Genomic DNA, 19,604 nt, shown 5'->3' with positions numbered 1-19,604 from the left:
ATGAGGACAGTATGATGTGGCCCACATATCTAGTCAGCTAGGGCAGCTACATATGTGAAGGAAGACATTCTGGGGCTGAAGGATCAGATGTTGTCATTTGGGCCAAAAGGCCCTATTGTCCTAAGTTCAAAGTAATGTTGCTCGCACCACATTCATGCAAGCATTGGGGCGTGTGTCAGGTAATGGTCTACAGATCAGTTTGATATGAATAGCTGAGTTCCCAGTCTACTTTCAGAATGACATGCATTGAGCATTTCTTCGAAGTAATGTTGCATGGTGTTGCTGTGTGATCTTCAGGTTAACTAACGATGCCCTGAGGCAGCTCACATTCAGGAGAATCTGAGATAACAAGATGTAGAGCTGGATGAACACAGCAGGCCAAGCAGCATCAGAGGAGCCGGAATGGATGAATGGACGAATTAACTGAATGATCAACACACTGGAGAATCACCTATCAGCAGTGCAATCCATTGTAGAGTGTGTACAGTAGTCCCTGCAGGAATATCTAAATAGAAGTTGTGTGAACAGACACAGTATTGATTGCATGTGTATAGAGACTGCTGCTATAGGTTTCTTTAACTGCCAGATGGGTGACAGCGACATCTTCTGCACTCAAGTGGTTTTGGCAACTGATATAGCACAAGAGGCGCACAGAGTTTCACTGATTTCATTCACGTGCTGGCCCCAGGTACCTGAAGTGTATTGTCAATATTCTATGATTTGTTTAACGATTCTGGTGTCCACGGATATTGGCATGGCAGGAAATTATCGAGCCAATGTTGCTGACTTTCAGATTAATGGAACATATGTGTTCTCCCACTGGTCCCCTTCGATGTTTGCAGATGTAACAGAAAAGTGAACAGTGAGAGGTTTGCCACAACAGGTGAAGCCACAGCAAGTCTTTTTCAGGATTCGGCTGCGAGGAGATAATTGTGACCTTAGTGCCAAATAGCACCATCTGACACCACAGCTTCAATCTAATACTCACCCAGTCCTGGCATTAGCAGAATTTTATCAACATGTTTCAAGAATTCAAATAATCCATACTGATACTAACTAGAATTCCAGAGTTAAGAACAAGTGGGACATGTTATTTCAGAGTACAGCGGGACCTTGATCACCTGTGCCAAAGGACCGAGGAGTGACAGATGGAGTTCAATTTAGATAAATATAAAGCATTCCGGTTTGGAAAGGCAAATCAGGGCAGGACATACATTTTAATGGTAAGGTCGTGGACAGTGTTGCTGAACAAAGAAACCTAGGGGTGCAGGTGCATAGTTCCTTGGAAGTGGAGTTGCAGGTAGACAGGTTGGTGAAGGAGGCATTTGGCACACTTGCCTTCATTGGTCAGTGCATTGAGTGTAGGAGTTAGAATGTCATATTGTGGCTGCACAGGACATTAGTGAGGCCACTTTTAGAATACTATGTTCAATTCTAGTTGCCCTTATACAGGAAGGGTGTTGGTAAACTGAAAAGTGTTCAGAAAAGTGTTCAGAAAAGACTTATGTTGCCAGCATGAAGTGGGGGGTGGGGCGGGTTTGAGTTATAGGAAGAGGCTGAAAAGTCTGGGACTATTATCCCTGGAGCATTGGAGACTGAGGGGTGACCTTTTTAGAAGTTTATAAAATCATGAGGGGCATGGATAAGATGAACAATCAAGGTCTTTTTCCCAGGGTGCATAGGCTTCAGGCAAGAGGGGAAAGATTTAAAAGGGGCATAAGGGGCAACTTTTTCAATGCAAAGGGCGGTGTGTGTGTGTGTGGAAGGAGATGCCAGAAGAAGAGGTGGGGGCTGGTACAATTACAACTTTTAAAAGGCATCCGGGTGGGCGCATAAATTGGAAGGGTTTAGAGGGATATGGGCCAAATGCTGGCAAACGGAACTAGATCGGTTAAGATATCTGGTCGGCATGGATGAGTTGAAGATTCTACCTTACATGGTATGAATAAATTGGTATGATTGCAGCAAAACCTTTGTTCATGCTAACTTTATTTCTGGCAAAGGACAGCCAGAATGGGAGCTATGTGATTTGACATGGACTTGAGAAAACAAAAGATGTTGACGCTTTCATTTAGACTTGCAGAGATCAAATATAGATGATTGTTCACATTAAAGTTCGATTTGGTGGTGAAGGGAAGGAAGGTCTCCCATACAACATTACTATGATTTGTTTTTGCTAGCTGCTAACAGATTCTCCTCCATTTATTTTGTTCCTTTTGTGGTCCTGATAGAGATCTTCATCCTCCAGGGCCTCAATGATATTTAACTTTGTAAGCTTGCAATGCACATCCCAGCACCAGAGTTCTTGGAACTTCACTGATGGATATTTCTGTATGACCTCAGGGAGTTTCAAGGACCTGAACAGGATTTTCAACGTGAACATGTTCATTGATGTTTTTGATGGGTGAATAAACCAGGTTAGAGTTTTGCAGGACTGGGCCAGTGATAAATCATGCTAATTTCATTGGCTAGATTATAGATGCTAAACACTACCTCAAGGAGATTGCCTAACTTGCCCAATTAAAGAGTCAAATATTTTTAAAGATATTGTGTTAGTTGTCAATGCAGGTATTCACTGCATCGTAGTATTGCACTGGACACCAACAATTCTCACATTCAAATAGTATCATTTGTTTCTGGTGATGTTCATTTTAATTAATGATGCAGAGAGCAAATGTGACCAAGTGGATACCATCAATGCCTTAGATCATGGGAAATCCTAACTGTCAGTAAACATGTAAACATGGATTGTATTGCCTTGTTGGCACTGAATGGGTATAGGGGATCATAGTGAAGTTACTAGTAGTAGCAAAAAATGTGATAAATCTGGTTTATTGCTGGGATACACTACAGTTGCCTCCAGGGTTGCCTGGAATGAATCAGTAAAACTAAGGATAGTGATGAATTTAACAGCGTGATAACCATAGCATTCAGATGGACTAAAGGTCTCTTTCCAACATGTGGTGCAACTATAGCAAGCATTTTTTTCAAACAAGTCCCAACTTTGTTGAATGCAGATCACAGGACTTTGTAATGTTTGTTGTAAAAGCATCAGACAGTCAGTGCCATATACCTGCAATGCAACTTCACCGGACAGGACTCCAACCACACTGCTTTTGACTTTTTTTGAAAGAAAAGAAGGATTTCTAATGGGAAAGCCATAGTGCCTTGCTTGAATGAGATAAATAGCTCAACTATAGATAGCTAAAAGATAGTTATATGACATTAGGTGATAGTGGTAGCAACAGGTTAACCCTTCGAGCATACCTTTGTATTGAAGGGAAAATGAAAACTCCTTTTATACTCCCTCACTTTATACTGATGTGACGAAGAGTCTGTTGGTAAAATCTCTGAATAAGACTTTAATGATGTACTCCATAGCCATTTAGAGTTTAAGCTGTACACAGTGAATCAAATCAAAGACATTAAAAACACAAGTGCCCACTATATCTTTGACATACTTCTGTATTATGTCAAGGATACTTAAAGCCACCTCCACACTTTGGCCTTCCACTTCACTTTCTCAGGAGCCCAGGCTGTGAACCTTATCCCACCTTCATCTCTAGCTGCCTCTGCTGTTTGAGTGCAGCAGCAATCACTCCCTGGTGGTTGGCATGAGGACCTGCCATTCTCTGGTTGGCCAGCTGCTCATGGTGGGTGAAACTTCTGCCATGAGCCTCAGTTGCAAGAAAGACCTAATTCTGGCCAGTTCGTCGGGCCACACACACATGGACCTCTCAGGGCTTTCTAACCAGTTCTCTGGAGTGTGAAACACTCATTAGCCCAACAAAATCCAATCTGCTGTGTACTTGCTGCATTGGGTCTGATCCTTAGAACAGGGCACTGTATTACTGCCGCTGTTCCTTTTATTTGATCAATCTCATGGATCATATTTTGTTTTTGCAGTTCCCACAGCAATGCCAAGAAACAGACGAAAGTTACGCTATCTGTGTGTGGAGACTGGACACAGCCATTCACTTTTTGGGAAAGGATGTGACAAGGATGTCTGCTTTCACACAATTTTTGAATGCTGTAGGAGAAGATTTTGAGAGAACTCGGCTCTGGTCTCCCAAAACATCATGGGACCAGTATTGGTTATCGCAACATTAAGAGCATCCAGTACGTTGATGACATAGCCCTTACAGTCTAAAACAAATATGAACTTTCCTTGGGGATTAATGAGTTGATAAAGTCAACTCTTTAGTTTGGGTTGTGTGTCAACATTAAGGATACTCAATGAATATTCATGATGAGAGGTGTGTGTTGATTTCTGTCCACCCCATTGGTAACACAGAACAATTCTGATTTCTGGATTAAGGAATACCACTTATAAAACCAACACAAGCCAAACTATTTCCCAATCTACCACTCATCAGCTGAATTAAAAATGGAGATCATCCAACACGTGACTTGAAAAAGCAACTTGCAAAATCCCAATGAGACAATGATCATTGATGCTGACCACAAGAATGGAATGTGAACTATCAAGGAAAAACAGCAGGGAAGATCTGAGAAAGACTGAATGGTGGATAACATCAGAAATTGGGAGGGAGGGAACAACTGACAGTGGAGTGCAGAATTGCAGTGAATAGACAGAGATACTGACACCTCCTTGAGACAAAGTGTTAGTGCAAATTAGATGGAAAAGGTGGGGTTTGTGACATCACTCCATCATTATTACCTCAGAAATACCCAGAAATGAACGAGGGTCCAGCAGAACAGGGACTGACCCTGTTTTTCACACGAACCATTAAATTGTCACCACAAACCTAATATCAGGTATGCAGAGATAATGGGAACTGCAGATGCTGGAGAATTCCAAGATAATAAAATGTGAGGCTGGATGAACACAGCAGGCCAAGCAGCATCTCAGGAGCACAAAAGCACTCTCTGATGAAGGGTCTAGGCCCGAAACGTCAGCTTTTGTGCTCCTGAGATGCTGCTTGGCCTGCTGTGTTCATCCAGCCTCACATTTTATTATCAGGTATGCACACTGATTTAATGTTGAAGTGCACCATACGCAATATAATATCAATGCCAATACATTTGAGATTGGATGTTCAGCCTGTGATGAGGTAGCTAACCTCCAGCCATGCAGTATAGCTGGCAGTGCTGCAGTTTACCAAGGGTGTTTCAGGGATTATTCAGAAGAGTGTGTTCACATGTGAAGAATGGTTGTTGTGAGCCATTCGTGCAGAATTCAGACTTTACAATTGGGAAAAGATTAGAATTAGAATCAAAAGAAAACTTGAAATGTAAAAGAACGGGAAGAACAGCATTATGATATTCCCTTAATTAACAGCTGTTAGCTATCAATATCATTTCTGAGAACATGCTACAGGTCAGACAGGAACAATATGTAGTTCCTCCAAATGTTAATGCCATCAAACTTCAATAATAATTTCATCCTTTGCAATTAAAACTCTTAGAGATAATGGGAACTGCAGATGCTGGAGATTCCAAGATAATAAAATGTGAGGCTCTCTGATGAAGGGTCTAGGCCCGAAACGTCAGCTCTTGTGCTCCTGAGATGCTGCTTGGCCTGCTGTGTTCATTCAGCCTCACATTTTATTATCAATTAAAACTCTTGATGTTTTATCACCAAGTATCAATTTATAAAGCCTTTGCAAAAATTATCTGGAATTTTTAAAATGCAAATTTTATCCTGCCATTTCTACTGTAATAATTGTTGCAGCTATTTTTTTTCCAATGATGTCATTACTTTCTTTTAAATATTCACTATGACTCTCCTGGTGCTACATGTCAGTGAGGAGGATCATTTTGGGGCATTTTATTTCCCTTGCTTACATTTTCTACTGACTGAAACTCAGCACAAAGACCTGTGTTCAGCTGGCAGCAGTAGCAATGGAACTGAACCAGGTCCAAGTGGCAGGACCCACTGCCTGCTCTCCAGCTAGTAGGTCAAATTCAGTACTTTTGCATGGGCTGGAGAATGGAATAGCTGTGTCTCTATCACCAAAACATTATCCCATCTGGTGCAGTTTCGTCCACAGTGTTCACAGGATTATTGAATTTAGCCTGTCGAATTTACGTTATCTCATAGTGGTTCTGCCTACATCCATAAGGATTGAGAAGTATAAGAGCATTATTGCAATTAGGTATCTGACAATTATAAATATAATTTCAAAACTGCCCCAGTGGTAGAGCTAAGAAAGGTAACATGCAATGAAGAGGACTGGGCAGAATGACCTACGTCCAGTTGCTGTCCTGAATTAGCTGATCTAATTTGCAGCATGAACAGGGATATTATGACTGGTCTCAACCTTGGGCTTGGGAGGAGAGAATTTTGGCTGTGGTGACAGGAATCCTGACCAGCCTTTCTCCTCTAGTCCAGCAAACAGCATTGTCACTACATGAATTAGACGTACAGCTAACAATATACTCAAAGAAATGTTGCACTTAAGCCACCCACTCTTTATGAATGCATAATCTTTTTCACATGTGCCAATCTTCAAATGCTTCCATCAGCAATGACAGTAATATCGCTGTCAAAATCCCTCTGCAGCACAAACTGCTTTTGCCAGAGTAATTCTGAAAGATAAAATCTGTAACTTGGGCCAAATTTCAACTTGTTCAAAGACTTATCCACTTGCAGGGAATTAAAATCTAACCTGTTCCATCTGACGTTGTTACCACTTTAAGCATAGGGCTAACAGATATATAAAGTAGTTGTACAGTAAAGTGTGCATTTCTGTTTGCAATTATGGATGACTGATATGAAAATGACAGAATAACACACTGTTATATCTGGGGTTGGAGCTTGCTAAGAGTATGGAAGATGGATTAGGAAACAGGGAGACTCATCTAAAATTGGGGTTGAAGCCAATACTGGACAAGGACATGAAGCTTCAAACCCAAATCCTGATCCCTAATGCATAAGCTGTATAAGAGAAATGCCAGCACAGAACCCTTGATACGTCATCTCCCTGATCTTTGGATTGGGGAATGTGAAGTGCTACACTTAGGACAAGAAATTTCAATATTATTACAGCCAAGCATTACATTAGGTCTTTGAGTTTATTTTGCCCTACATCTACTTCAACCATAAAAAAAATTGAGCAACATTTAGTTACTGCTTTTGCCTACAGCTATAGCTTTCTTTTGTCAGTGGTTAGCACTGCTCCCTCACAGCACCAGGGACTGGATCTGATTCCACCCTGGGGTGGCTATCTCTGTACAATTTGCATGTTCTCCCCGTATCTGCGTGGCTTTCCTCCAGATGCTTTGGTTTCCTCCCACAGATCAAAGATGTGCAGGTTAGGTTGGTGAACCATACTAAGTTGCCCCATAGTGTCCAGGGATGTACAGGCTAGGTGAATTGCCTATGGCCAGTGCAGGGTTCAGGGATAGGTTGGGGGTGAGGGTCAGGGTAGCGTGCTCTTCAGAGGGTCCGTGCAGACTTGATGGGTCGAATTGCCTCTTTCTGCACCGTATGGATTTTATGATTTTATTTTTTTTTCTATATTTGTGCTATTCAAGTGTATTTATGTCTGCACCCCTGCTGATGGAACCAATGAAAGATTACCTGCTAAATGTAACACATGCAAAAAATATTGTGTATCGCTTTGGAGTGTGCAACATCTGTAGTGTATTGTTAGCAAAACATATAATCTCAAGGCAATATTCCGTTCTAGGCAATCTTAGAAACTTTCATTTATTTACTCTAAACTTTACTTCCTGTTTCTTATGCACCTCTCTGTACTGATAGTTTGTCAAAGTCTCAAATGCAAATAGGATGTTAACATAGGTACAAATTTGCTATTTAGCATCCGTACTTGGCAAAAGACAGAAGATCCAAGTACAAACCTCACAAGTTTGAGCAAGGTAGGAAATGAAAAGTACAAGTAGTTTTATTCCTACACAGTGGGAAAAGTAAATAATTGGAGTTAAATCATGACTTCCAAAGGGAAGTTTATCAGCATTTGTTGAGAAGAGGATTGGTAGCTGAAATAATAATAGTGCTGACTGAAACCAGCCAGAATAAATGGTGGACACAATACATTGATTCTTGAAGTTGGAATTTAGAAGTGACCTAGAATAATTAGATTTTAAAAATGTGGAAAGAGTGAGACTGATGAGCAAAATGCAATGAATAAAATCTTCCCCAGATTTTCTTTTAAGATTGTAATCTGAGCTGGTTTAGATGCCACAGGTGAATGAAAAGATTTCTAAAGATGATTAAATCCAGTTTTTCATTAAAACAGTGAGAAACTTCATTCTCTGTTTCCTGGATGGCCTGGAGAGGGTATATGTGAGTGATGGACCCCCAGCTTCTTCTTTCTTTTCTGTGGTGAAGCACTGACCTTCTCCTTACAATCTGGCTAATTAGATAGCGTGGAATTGTGTGGAATTAATAGGTGCCAACCTGCAGCTCATCCACATGACATATTAAGAACGCAGGACAATGTTGTACCTCATTACTTCAAATGAGCTTTCAAGTCACTCTGCAAAGAAAGATTAGTGAACATATGGAATTTAACAAAAAAAAGGGTTGTTGTTCTGACACGAAATTTGTATGTCTATCGTAAGAAAGTGTGAAATGAAAGAAGCTATTTGTACCATCAAGCTCATTCATTCCAAGCACCATTATATGTGATGCTCAAGGCAATTATATAAAGCTCTGGAACTTTCTGACCATTTCTGCTATTTGGCTCTGACCATCTGTCAATGACCAAGCCAATTCTGCCCTCTTAATCAATGTTTCCAAAAAACTGTCCTACTTTCATCATCCTTCCCTTTCCCAAACAGCAATTTCCCTTTTTTAAAAGAAGTATTGGCAATAATAATCATTTATTTTTGCAGGGTTTGTGGAAAGCAACCAGTTTTAAAAGGAGCTTGCAGTTTCAAGGGAAAGTTCCTTTTTTTTGTTTTGAACAGGGTCATAGCCTCAAAGTCACAACCTCCAATGTGATTGACGGTTCTTTGAATATCAGTATGGGACAGGATGATTGGGAAGTATTGGAAATAAAATGCATGCCCCATCTTTATCTCTGGGAGACAGTAACTGCAAATCTGTCATCAATTATGTATCGTCAAATAGTTCTGTTTCAGTAATTATATTGTTCATGGCCTGCTGATTTTGCCATGCATGGCAGGCATCACTGGTCTTCATTATATGTACATAATGTGTGTGTCCCTTGGTGCAAAGATAAAACGTACAATGCTTCTTTCATGTGCCGTTCATTCTGCAAGTTGAAAGAGCGAGTGTGTCAAATTGAACTCTGACGCATCCTTATTTAATCTCATGTTTTTCAAATATTCACTTTAAAGGGCAACTGATTGGATTGGCAGAGGGAATACTTTTGCTTTTACAGATATCAGTGATGCAGAGGATGCCCTCAATTTGCTTTCAGCTGGATGCCTGTACATCATACCTGACCCGCTGCTTAACGGTCAATGGCTCTGAAATATGAGTTCCGCAGCTTGAGTCTGTGAAATGTCTGAAGAACCCTAGCTACTGCTGAAGAAATCTTCAAAGTAAGTGAACTGTATTCAATGTATATTTATAACCAGTTTCTTGATCAAGGATCAGTCGTGCTTTGAGTTTAAAACACAAACACACTGGATCCTTCTGGTTGTTTGATAATCTAGTGAGCAGTCAAGCCATTTTAGACAGCAAGAAGCCAGATTTGATCCCTTGTGTATGATGAGTTATCTGATCTGAGTTGAAGGTGGGTCAAAGAAGCCTCCAGGTTAGGGAAGAGAGAAGCAGCCAGGGCTCCTGCTGTTGATTGCTACCCAATGCTTCCCAAACTGTGAATGTGCGTCAATTTTAAATGAGAATTGGTTCAGGCTCCGATCCGGTGCCCCTCAATCAAATGGACAGTTGACACTTGCTATATAAAATATGTCTAGTTGCCAATAACTTAGCATTCAAAAAATCAGAAGTATGGAAGGAAAATAGTGGTGCAGATGAATGCTGGAGATATTGTCGAAAGCCTCCTGAGACTCTCAGATCGCACTTTGATTAAATCAGACTTGCTATGAAATTGCAATGCGACATACCAGTGTCAGTCTGAATTCCCTTCCTCTGCTGCCTCAGTTGGCACTTGATTAAAAATAACCAGAATATGTTTAATTTCTGTAGAATAACTTTAGGACATATTTCACTGCTCCTTCCCTTTACATTGTAATGTGATAGGTGAAGCCAGTTATTTGCTTATTTGAAAGCAAAATATTCTCCACAAAATTATTTCTTTTAATGGCTTTGTTGGTCACTTAAGTAAAATGATGCAAAAATGAGAAGACATTATCTTTTATTAATCCATAACATTATGAAACCTAACAGTGACTCCCGACTCCCGACAACTGCTGCTTCATTTCCAGAAGTTTTTTTTTAATCTTCATTCATTTGATATTTTCATCTGAACACTGGCAAGTTTTAATTCAGCTCATTCCCACTAACTGCCAGAAGTAGCTCTGCGACTCTGGAGAAATTTCCACAGATTAACAGTAGTAACTTCCAGCTCGAGAGAGATTCCCCCAGATTGGCTGCTGCCACTCCCAGCTTCAAAAAGGATATCTTTTTCCAGCACAAATGCATTTAACTTAAATTCAGAAAGACAGGCAGAACCGACAAGAGTTTACTTTAATTTGTCGATTCTGCAGATAAAATTTGTAGCCTGATGCAAGAAGGAAAACATTTGAATGGAGGAATGTCCTAAGAATCCATTTAAAAGAACACTGTCTTCTAGTAAATTAAAAAGTTGCCATATGAATAGGAACTTTTGCCCAATACTATAATTTAGATTGAAATAGATAATTCTGTTATATGCATATAACATAATTGTGATTTTAAAAATTGCCTGGTTATTCAAGCTGTTTCCTCCTTCCTCTACCCATTCCCACAACAAACAAAATGTCACTTGTTGTCTTTCATTTTAGCGTTGAAATTACAGGCATCTTTGAGCAAATCTGTGGCGTCACCGACCCAATGATGACAAGTGCAAGTGTGGGCACTTGCACCTGGGGAGATGTTGAGGATTGTAAAATGTCATTGACACTGTGGCGTTCTCTGGTCTTTATTATCTGCTGCAGCCACTATAGTACAAAATCTGTGCCTCCAACAATAGCTGTGTCATGACGTAGAAATATCTGCATCAACATAACTAATTATCAAGAAAGCCCACGTTAGCACATTGAGAACTGATTCAGATAAACCCCAAGTACAGCTGTGCAGAAAGAATAGCTCACACTGATTTGGAGTCATACCTACAATTTAAAAAAATGATCGTGGTCGTTGAAGTTATCATTTTGGCCAGAAGGCATCTCTGCTGGAGTTCCTCACCATAGTGTCCTAGGTCAAACCACCTTTATTTGCTTCATCAATAACCTGCCCCCCATCATAGTGTCAGTGAGGGGATGATTATTGATTATTGTTCAATGTTCTAATTTCCTCAGTCAGTTCCAAAATGTAACAATATCCGGGCGTGGGCTGATAAGTGGCAAATAAATTTTGGGCCACACCAAGTGCCAGTAAATGGCCATCTCCATTAAAAGAGAATCTAATCATTGCCCCTTAACATTCAATGGTATTACCGTCACTGAATCCCCACTAGTATCATTCTGTGGGTTTTCTATTGATCAGACTTGTACTGGATCAATCATATCAATTATCTAGCTATGAGAGCAGGTCAGAGGCTAGAAATTCTGCAGTAACTATCTTAACCTAGTTCCTCAGACACTGTACAAGGAACAAGTTGGAGGCTCGGTGGAGTTGCCTCTTCTTGCTCGAATGAGTGTAGCTCCAAGAACGCTTGACTCCATCCAGAACAAACTGCTTGACTGGCACACCAACTAACACTTTCACCTTGCACTCCCTTCACCACTGACACAGTGACAGCAGTGTGTAATGTCTACAAGATGTCTTGCAGTAATGCACAATACTCCTTTAATTGCATTTTCCAAGCCCATCATCTCCATCATCTGAATGACCAATGGCAGCAGACACCTGGAATTCCATGACCTCGAAGCTCTGATTTCAAACTGTCATGTACCTTCACTGACACTGGGTGATGATCTTGGAATTCCCTTCCTTACAACACTGTTAGGGGCCCTACCCATTAAGTGTTCAAAAGTAGCTCATTGCTACCTTGCACTGTCTATTAAGGATGGGCAGGATATGCTGCCCTGGTCAACAACATTCACATTCTGAGAATGAGCTAAAAGTAAATGCCCTTTGAGGAAACTGAACCTAATCATAGTGGTCGTATTAATGTGTAAATTCTAATTTCATGTCTGTGCACTTACCAGAGATGGACCTTGGAAACTTTATAAAGTAATGGAATGAACATTAGACCATAAAAGTCTGTTGGAGGAGCTGTTTGTGGTTCAGTGGGATAGACATGGGCGTTCTACCAGTCATACATCTGACCCAGACTGACAAAATGTAATCCTTCCCTCCATGTTGTGACTGTCCTGTGTGCATTGCGTTCAGCAATATCAGTTGAGACACAGGGTGGCAGCTTAAAAACTAGCTCCAAGAGTTATGCTATGACCCTGATCCACCTCATTCACCCAACAATCCTGATTTCTGAGGAAGCGTTGCACTTCTGCCAAACTACTAATCTTCTGCTGGAACTACTGCTTCTGGCAGCATCAACTACTAAGTCCAAACATCAGTATGTTGTTAGTGAGGTTTGACTTTTTTCAAAATTCTTTCATGGGATGTGATCGTCACTGGGAGGGCCAGCATTCATTGCCCGTTCCAAATCCCCTTTGAGAAGGTGGCAGTGAGCTGCTGCCTTCAACTGCTGCAGTCCATGTGGTAGCGACAGTGAAGGAAGACCATTATTGTTCCAAATTTAGATGGTGAATGGCTTGGAGGGGAACTTGCAAGCAGTGCCCTCAGTAGGAGTTACAGTTTTGGAAGATGCTTTGGAAGGAGAGTTGCTGTAGTGCATCAAATTAATGGTACACTTTGCTGCTGTTGCTGCTATGCATCGGTACTGAGTGTCATTCGTATGGGCTACTTCATGTTGGATGGTGTCAATCCTTTTGAGTATTATGCAGACAAGTGCAGCAAGTCACTCTCCTGACTTATGCTTTGTGGATGGAGTACAGACTTTGGGGAATAAGGAGGAGAATTGCTCGCTGCAGAATTCCCAGCCACTAACTTGCCTTTGTAATCACGGCATTTTATGTGGCTAATTTAGTTCAGTTTCTGTTGATTGATCACCCTGTGGAAGCTGCTGGAATAATACTGGGTGAAAAAAGGATTCCCAACATAGTCCTGAATATAATTATTCCTTTCGCCGTAACCAACATTCCTCCCTTGATAATTCACAAAAGCGAAAGAACAATTTAATCATTGTAGAATAAACAATAACTGAAATACAAACTTGAACAAATTGGGTTCCTGTGAACTTTTAGTTCAAAGTGTAAGATTCTCATTAAAAATTGCTCAATCCCTGTCAGAACCTGAAAGTGATTCAAGAGAAGAAGCAGTTTAGTGTAGATACTGAGAGCCTCAAGGGAAAGATGGCTGCTGAAAGGACTTTGAACATTCTAAGGGCTGTTGTCAGTTTCAGACATTAAAGACTGAAAAACTGTTTAGCAAGATGCTGAAGAGTATTCAAGAGAGAATTGATGCAATACATTTTTAATGATGTTGCTGTAAAGATGTCTGCATTTGAATTGACTTAACAGAGAACAGCCAATTGAGTTTCACTGAGCTGTCAACAAAATCTGAGGGCTGGGGTGTCAAAAGGTTGCTTATTTTGGCCAGTTTGTAGAAACTGCAGTTTTTTAAAAATCAATCACAAAATGCAAAAAAAAAGTGAATATTTTCAAAATTGAGTCATGTTAATGTTCAAAAGCAAGCACAAGTCAGACAGTTAAAGTCAACCCAATGATTTGCCCACAAGAGTCTGGCTCTCACGTTACCCTTCAGAGTAGGTAGTAAATGCACTTGCTTGGACCTGACCAGATTTTTCTTTAAAAATGTAGACCATGGCATCACTGGACCTGGGCTTTGATTTAAACTGTGTTTCAAAGAGGATTCTGCCAAGTGGGAGATTTGAGAATCAACAATCTGGGACGCAGAAAAGGCCATATTAGGTGGGATTACTGGAATTTGGGGAATTTGGGGTATAGTTCTGTGTTCCATAAAGAATGATTAGGTTTCTCCCCTGCCCTCAGCTGGCCCTATTCTCTCTCACAAGGCCCTTCTGAACTCTCTCACCTGAAGTTAGATACAAGGATTTTTATTTTGTGCCATCTTGTGGCCTTTTGAGGACTAGCCCCAGTTAAAATAATTTAAGCAAGGTAGCAGAGGTAGGTTGTAACGATGAGGGGTATTTTGGTGGTTTGGCAATCACTTTTTTTGCCTCACTTCATCGCTATGACCTTTGCCAGAATCTTACTCCTAGTTAGAATTTCCAACTATGTCAATGTTCAAGATTGAATCAAGTAATCTACTCAACGAAAAGAACATAGAAAAGTACAACGTAGGAATGGACCCTTCGGCCCACAATGTTGTGCTGAACACAATGCCAAACTAACCTAATGGATTTAAAGAAATATGGAAGCAAGGTAATTAAATATATTAGGATTGTTTACCTGTATGAAAGGAAACAACTAGTGTGGATTAGTTGTACCAAACAACATCAACGTGCAGAAAATCTTTCCCAAGTTTGCTGGCAACATTGCACAGATGTGGGATCAGCACATGTCCTGCAATTGGCAGCAGTTTCCCTTGTTCATATATGATTAATCTGATCCCCTGATTCACAATCACACTCCTGTCTGTATGTTGAGAGTTCCTTTAAAATACATAAAACACCTAAATCATCAATTCATTCCTACCTTACTGAAAATAATCGGCATTCTGGAATTAGACCATAACAACTGAGAAGATAAACGAGGATAAACTCTTTTGAACATCATAATCCAAATCCAAAAGGTGCTGGTGGGAAAAGAAGGCATTTTGCAATGGCTGAAAATAACTCTGTAGACTTGCATTGAGAAAGGTAAGCAAGATGGTAAGTGCAGATAATGATCTGAGAAAGCAGAGTGACTCCACAGCATGTTCTAAATTCATCACATCAGTTTTACCTGTTACTATTAAACTATCTTCTTTTACTTCCCAATGGTTGTTCCAGCTGCTAAAAAGGCAGGGCATGCTGGCTTGCTATAAAGTACAGGGATGGACTTGAATAAATTAATGCAATAATCACCGAGACTGTCAGGCGAGAGCTGTTGTCCTGTTAGTGAGCACAGCAGGAATATGTGCAAGCTGCTTGCAAATCCATTAGATCAGCCATTGTCCAGGTTCACCAGTGGGAATCATGCACACAGAGTTCATTAGCAGCAAAATGAACTGTTGCAGAAACTCCATTCTAGTTGTCAACTTTGCACCTCGCTTTATCGATGGAATTCAACACCAATTTCTGCGTTTGTGACAGTCCTTGGGCAATTCTAACAATATCACATGAATTTTGATGAGCTGTTGGTCCAGACTGTTCATCCAGCTCTTCGAAGTTCTTTGTTTAAAAAAAAAGTGCCTGTTTTATGGGCACTGCTGGCAAGGTTGCATTTATTGACAATCCTTGGTTGCTTTGGTGACTGACCATTTTTCCAGGTTATTTCAGAGAATATTAATGTGATCAAGGTGGCACAATAGAGATGCTCATAAGCCAGTTGGGTAATTTCAAACTCTGGCAGCCTTCACTGTTGCTTTTACCTGTTGGCAGTCCACAAATTACCAGAATTGTTGGAATCAGTGTCGCAGTTTGCCTTGGCGGATTCATGATCTTTTGTTTACCCCTATGCCAATCTGTTCTTACTGTTCTACTCAATCACTCAGACACCCCACTATTACATAGAAGAAATCTAGATAGAAACCTCCTCCATAGAGCTAGAGAGATTTTCATTAGGATTGACTGCTGTAATCGCACTGACATGCTCACTCTTTCCCCAACATCACTCATTGTGAGTCAAACCCTGGATTTCCCGTATCAATGCCACTCTTTACTGCTGTATCAGGTTGCCATGCAGAAGGTTATGACAGGGCTTCAGGTAGCAGCAGTATATCATTGAATTACCCAGTGGAGAGAATAAGTGGAACAGCCCTCCTCCAAGTTGGACCTGGCATTTTATCTTCTTAAACACTGAGAAACTTCAGTGCTTCAGTATAGTAGCTTACGGTTGACCATCTCCTTCACTGTTTGCCCTTCTTTTACTGTGTTCAACTCTGATGGCGTAGATAGAATGCCTTCATCCAAAAACATTGCAATGACAGCAGCGTGATTAACTGCCAACTCGAATAGCTCTAATTCCACAGTAAGCCCTCTTCAGCATAAGCAATGCCTAAGTCCCCCATTGCTGCTTTGCAGAACCTTTCCTTATGAATGCAGTCTCTGGCAGTTATCATCTCTTACATATGCACAAGAATTTATTTTAGAGGATTCAGACTTCCCTGGTATAGATCTCTGCATATACATAGAAGGTTACAATTTTCAGGAAGAAGAGTATGGGATCTAAATCTGAGATAATGGGAACTGCAGATGCTGGAGAATCCGAGATAACAAAGTTTGTTGAATCTGCCATCAAATATTAAACTGGTGTATCAGGAGCTTCCAGTTCAAGAGCCAATATGGGGCTGGAAGGAAGTGTCAAAAGGAAAGCTGCATTTGATCATCTGCCTGCTCAGGCTAGCATTAGCATTTGGCAGTGAAGACATGAGAAATGATCTCCAGTAGTGTTAGTGATGGATTGCTTGCTGATGGTGAACAAATACCTGAACAATATTTTTCATTAAATGGACTTTTGACTCATATATACAGCTGAAAGAAACGTGTTGAACTTAACTCGTTACATAAGGTAAATCTTCAGCGCATTGTACAAGGCTAAGTCCAAGTAAAGCAGTTTGATATTACCACATCTGACTCGTATCCCATTACGTACAAAGCAGCTGGATGGGTTTAGTGAATGATGCTGCTTGAAAAACCAGTACAAGTTAAAATTCAGGACCATTGTTTCTCTGACTTCACTTGAGCTACTCACACATTGTGCAGTAGGTATGCATAAAGTGGAATTCGTCACATTTCCTCACAAAGAAAACACAAAATGAAGATCACTCTCAGGTGGCTCACAAATACAAGGAATCAACAGCAGGAAGTCACTTTCTGCCTGGCTCCATGAAGAGAAGAGACCAAAGTAAATAATTTGTTTAGTTTTTCAAACAAGAAAACAAACATATTTTCTTTTCTCTCTAGAGTGAATGGCCATAGAAGTCCAATACTTCAGATGGAAAATAGTTGAGAAATTTCCAAACATCTTCAATAGTTGCGGTAAACTTCAATTTTAAGAGTCTGTTTGCCTCATTTTCCCAGCAAAAATCAGTTATGATGCAGGTTTGTTATAGATGAATAATCATTTTTCATGTAACCTTGTTGCAAACAAAAATCTAAAACAAAACCTGACAATACGCGTTTCGGTTCTAATCTGAATGTCTGGTTAAACCATGCTTTAATAAACACATGTATGCAAGTTTAGTGGTTTAATGATCACTATTCTCGTGTCACCTTGGAATGCAAAGATTAGCCCTACATTCTTTTCTGTCCTGAAAACCAACCTCTTAAGCAGCTTTTGTCAATTTCCTTCGTCTTCATCTTCAACATTAAGTGCAAGGAATTCATGAGCATATTTGTCATGAAGGTCAAGTCCATCTAATCAGCTGCTTCTACCTCATCCCTTCCTTCCACTTGTCCACTTGACCAAACATCCCTGCAACTCTGCCCCCTGCCCTAACCGTGAATTGAATCTTTCTGTAGTTTCTCTGAGCTCCCTTCATGTCCTCCCATAGGTCATCACATTGAGATCCATCTCCTCTTCCCCTACCCTTTTACCCCTAAACTATGGTTCATACAATACCTCTCCTTAGTCCCTATGTTAGATGATGTTGTAAATAGTTGTCTCTCTTTAGATATCAACTCTGTCGCAATTTAAAAGTGCTGTCACCACCCCTCTCCTCTCCTTGATCCCACCATCTCAGTCCCCTCAATCTTATTTTCTTCTCCAAAGTCCTATACTGTATTGGTCTCCCAAATCAACACAGGAACACTACATTTGAATCTGTCTGATTAAGGTTCCAGCCCTGCTACAGAATTAGTAGAGTTCTTATTAAAACACAAATGACATTCTATATTTCTATGACAATTGTAAACTTTCTCTCCACATCCTTCATAGTATGCCTGCGATCTTTAACATTGTTACCCACAACATTTTCTTCAATAATTCTCCGCTCTCATCCAGCTACGTAGAACTGCTGTCACCTGATTCAGATATCAACTCGCGACCTGTAGCCAGAGTCACTTGCTAGGGCTTATCTTCCTGCTGTAGCACCATTATTTCTGGATGCCTCAAGGATCTATCCTATTTCTCATTAATATACTGTACCTTCAGTGACTTCTTCCAAAAACAGAAGTCTTTTTTTAACGTGTGCATTCACTCCCAGTTGTACCTCATTTCCAGCTTTCTTGATTCACTGGCTGTTTCTGAATTATGGAACTGCTTCTCCAACATCCATACTGGATGGATTGAAATTTCCTCCAACTAAGTATTGAGAAAGCTGAAGCCATTGTCTTCAGTTCAACTCCAAAGTCAATTCCCTAACAACCACTGCCACCTATCTTCCTGGCAGAAGTCTGAGATGATCCCATTTGATCCCACTCTTGGTGTCATTTGATGCTGGGTTGAGCTTCTGACCTCATATGTTCCATTGTTATAGCCTTTTATTTCCACCTCTCCACCTCATGGCTATCTTTAGGCATTCTTATCTCAATTGCTGCCCAAACTATCTCTCTGTCTTTGTTGCCTCTAGAATCAACCATTTCAGTCCACTCTTGGCAGGTTTCCCACATGCTTGAGGTCATCCAGAAATCTACAATGTGTGTCTTCACATCTTAACTTGTATCCCGTCCCATTCCCTTATCATCCCTGCACTCACTAACCAATATTACTTTCCAGTCAAGCAATGACTTGATTTCAAAATTTGTTATCTCGATTTTCGAGTACGTCCTGGACCTAGTCCTTCCTTTTCCCTATAATATTGTCCAGCCACACTAACTCTATTATCTGTTATCCATAGTATCCTTTGATTCTGGCCTCCTGTGCATCCCCAATTTTAAATGTTTCTCTACATGCAATTGTGCCTTCAGTTGCCTCAGATCCAAACTCTGGGATTTCCTCCCCACACCTCCCTGCCTCTCTATCTTGATTTCTTCCTTTTAAGACTTAGAATCCATCACCAAGACCAAGGTGTCATCTGTGCTAGTATTTCCTCAAGTGTCTTAGATTCATTTTTGTTTCATACTGGTTCTGTAAAGTGCCTTGCCTTTCTTTTACATTAAAGGCACTCTGTACACATAATTTGTTTTGTTATTACTGTGGATAACAATGCCTGACAATTGGATTATTCAAGATTGAGGCTTACAGGCCTTAGGCTCAGATTTGTCTTGCTGTGATATGTAAGCTAATTTTAAGCTATTTCTACAATGGCCCCCTGTGATAATTGTGCCAAGTCAACAAAGGTATGTGCAGAGTCACCATTGTCGTGATTTATCTCCATTGTGTTCTATGGC

At 40.5% G+C, this 19,604-nt stretch overlaps 1 protein-coding gene across 6 annotated transcripts in view; it reads left to right on the top strand.

Annotated features, from left to right (window-relative positions):
- appl1 (adaptor protein, phosphotyrosine interaction, PH domain and leucine zipper containing 1) overlaps positions 1–19,604 on the top strand; it is a 171,487-nt gene that overhangs the window by 36,493 nt on the left and 115,390 nt on the right. For 2 of the 6 annotated variants that reach the window (XM_059649959.1, XM_059649960.1), the window contains exons 3-4: positions 3,907–4,779; positions 9,336–9,498. The exons of 1 other annotated variant lie outside the window; for it this stretch is intronic. The gene's annotated coding sequence lies outside the window, so the exon portion shown is untranslated. The remainder of the gene's footprint in view (positions 1–3,906; positions 4,780–9,335; positions 9,499–19,604) is intronic. 3 more of the 6 variants (XM_059649962.1, XM_059649963.1, XM_059649961.1) reach the window with 3 other exon arrangements.

Source organism: Stegostoma tigrinum, chromosome 11 (genome assembly GCF_030684315.1).
Source record: "Stegostoma tigrinum isolate sSteTig4 chromosome 11, sSteTig4.hap1, whole genome shotgun sequence".
NCBI lineage: Eukaryota > Metazoa > Chordata > Chondrichthyes > Orectolobiformes > Stegostomatidae > Stegostoma > Stegostoma tigrinum.
Note: the sequence above shows the minus strand (reverse complement) of the source record. Positions and strands in the feature narration are given on the sequence as shown.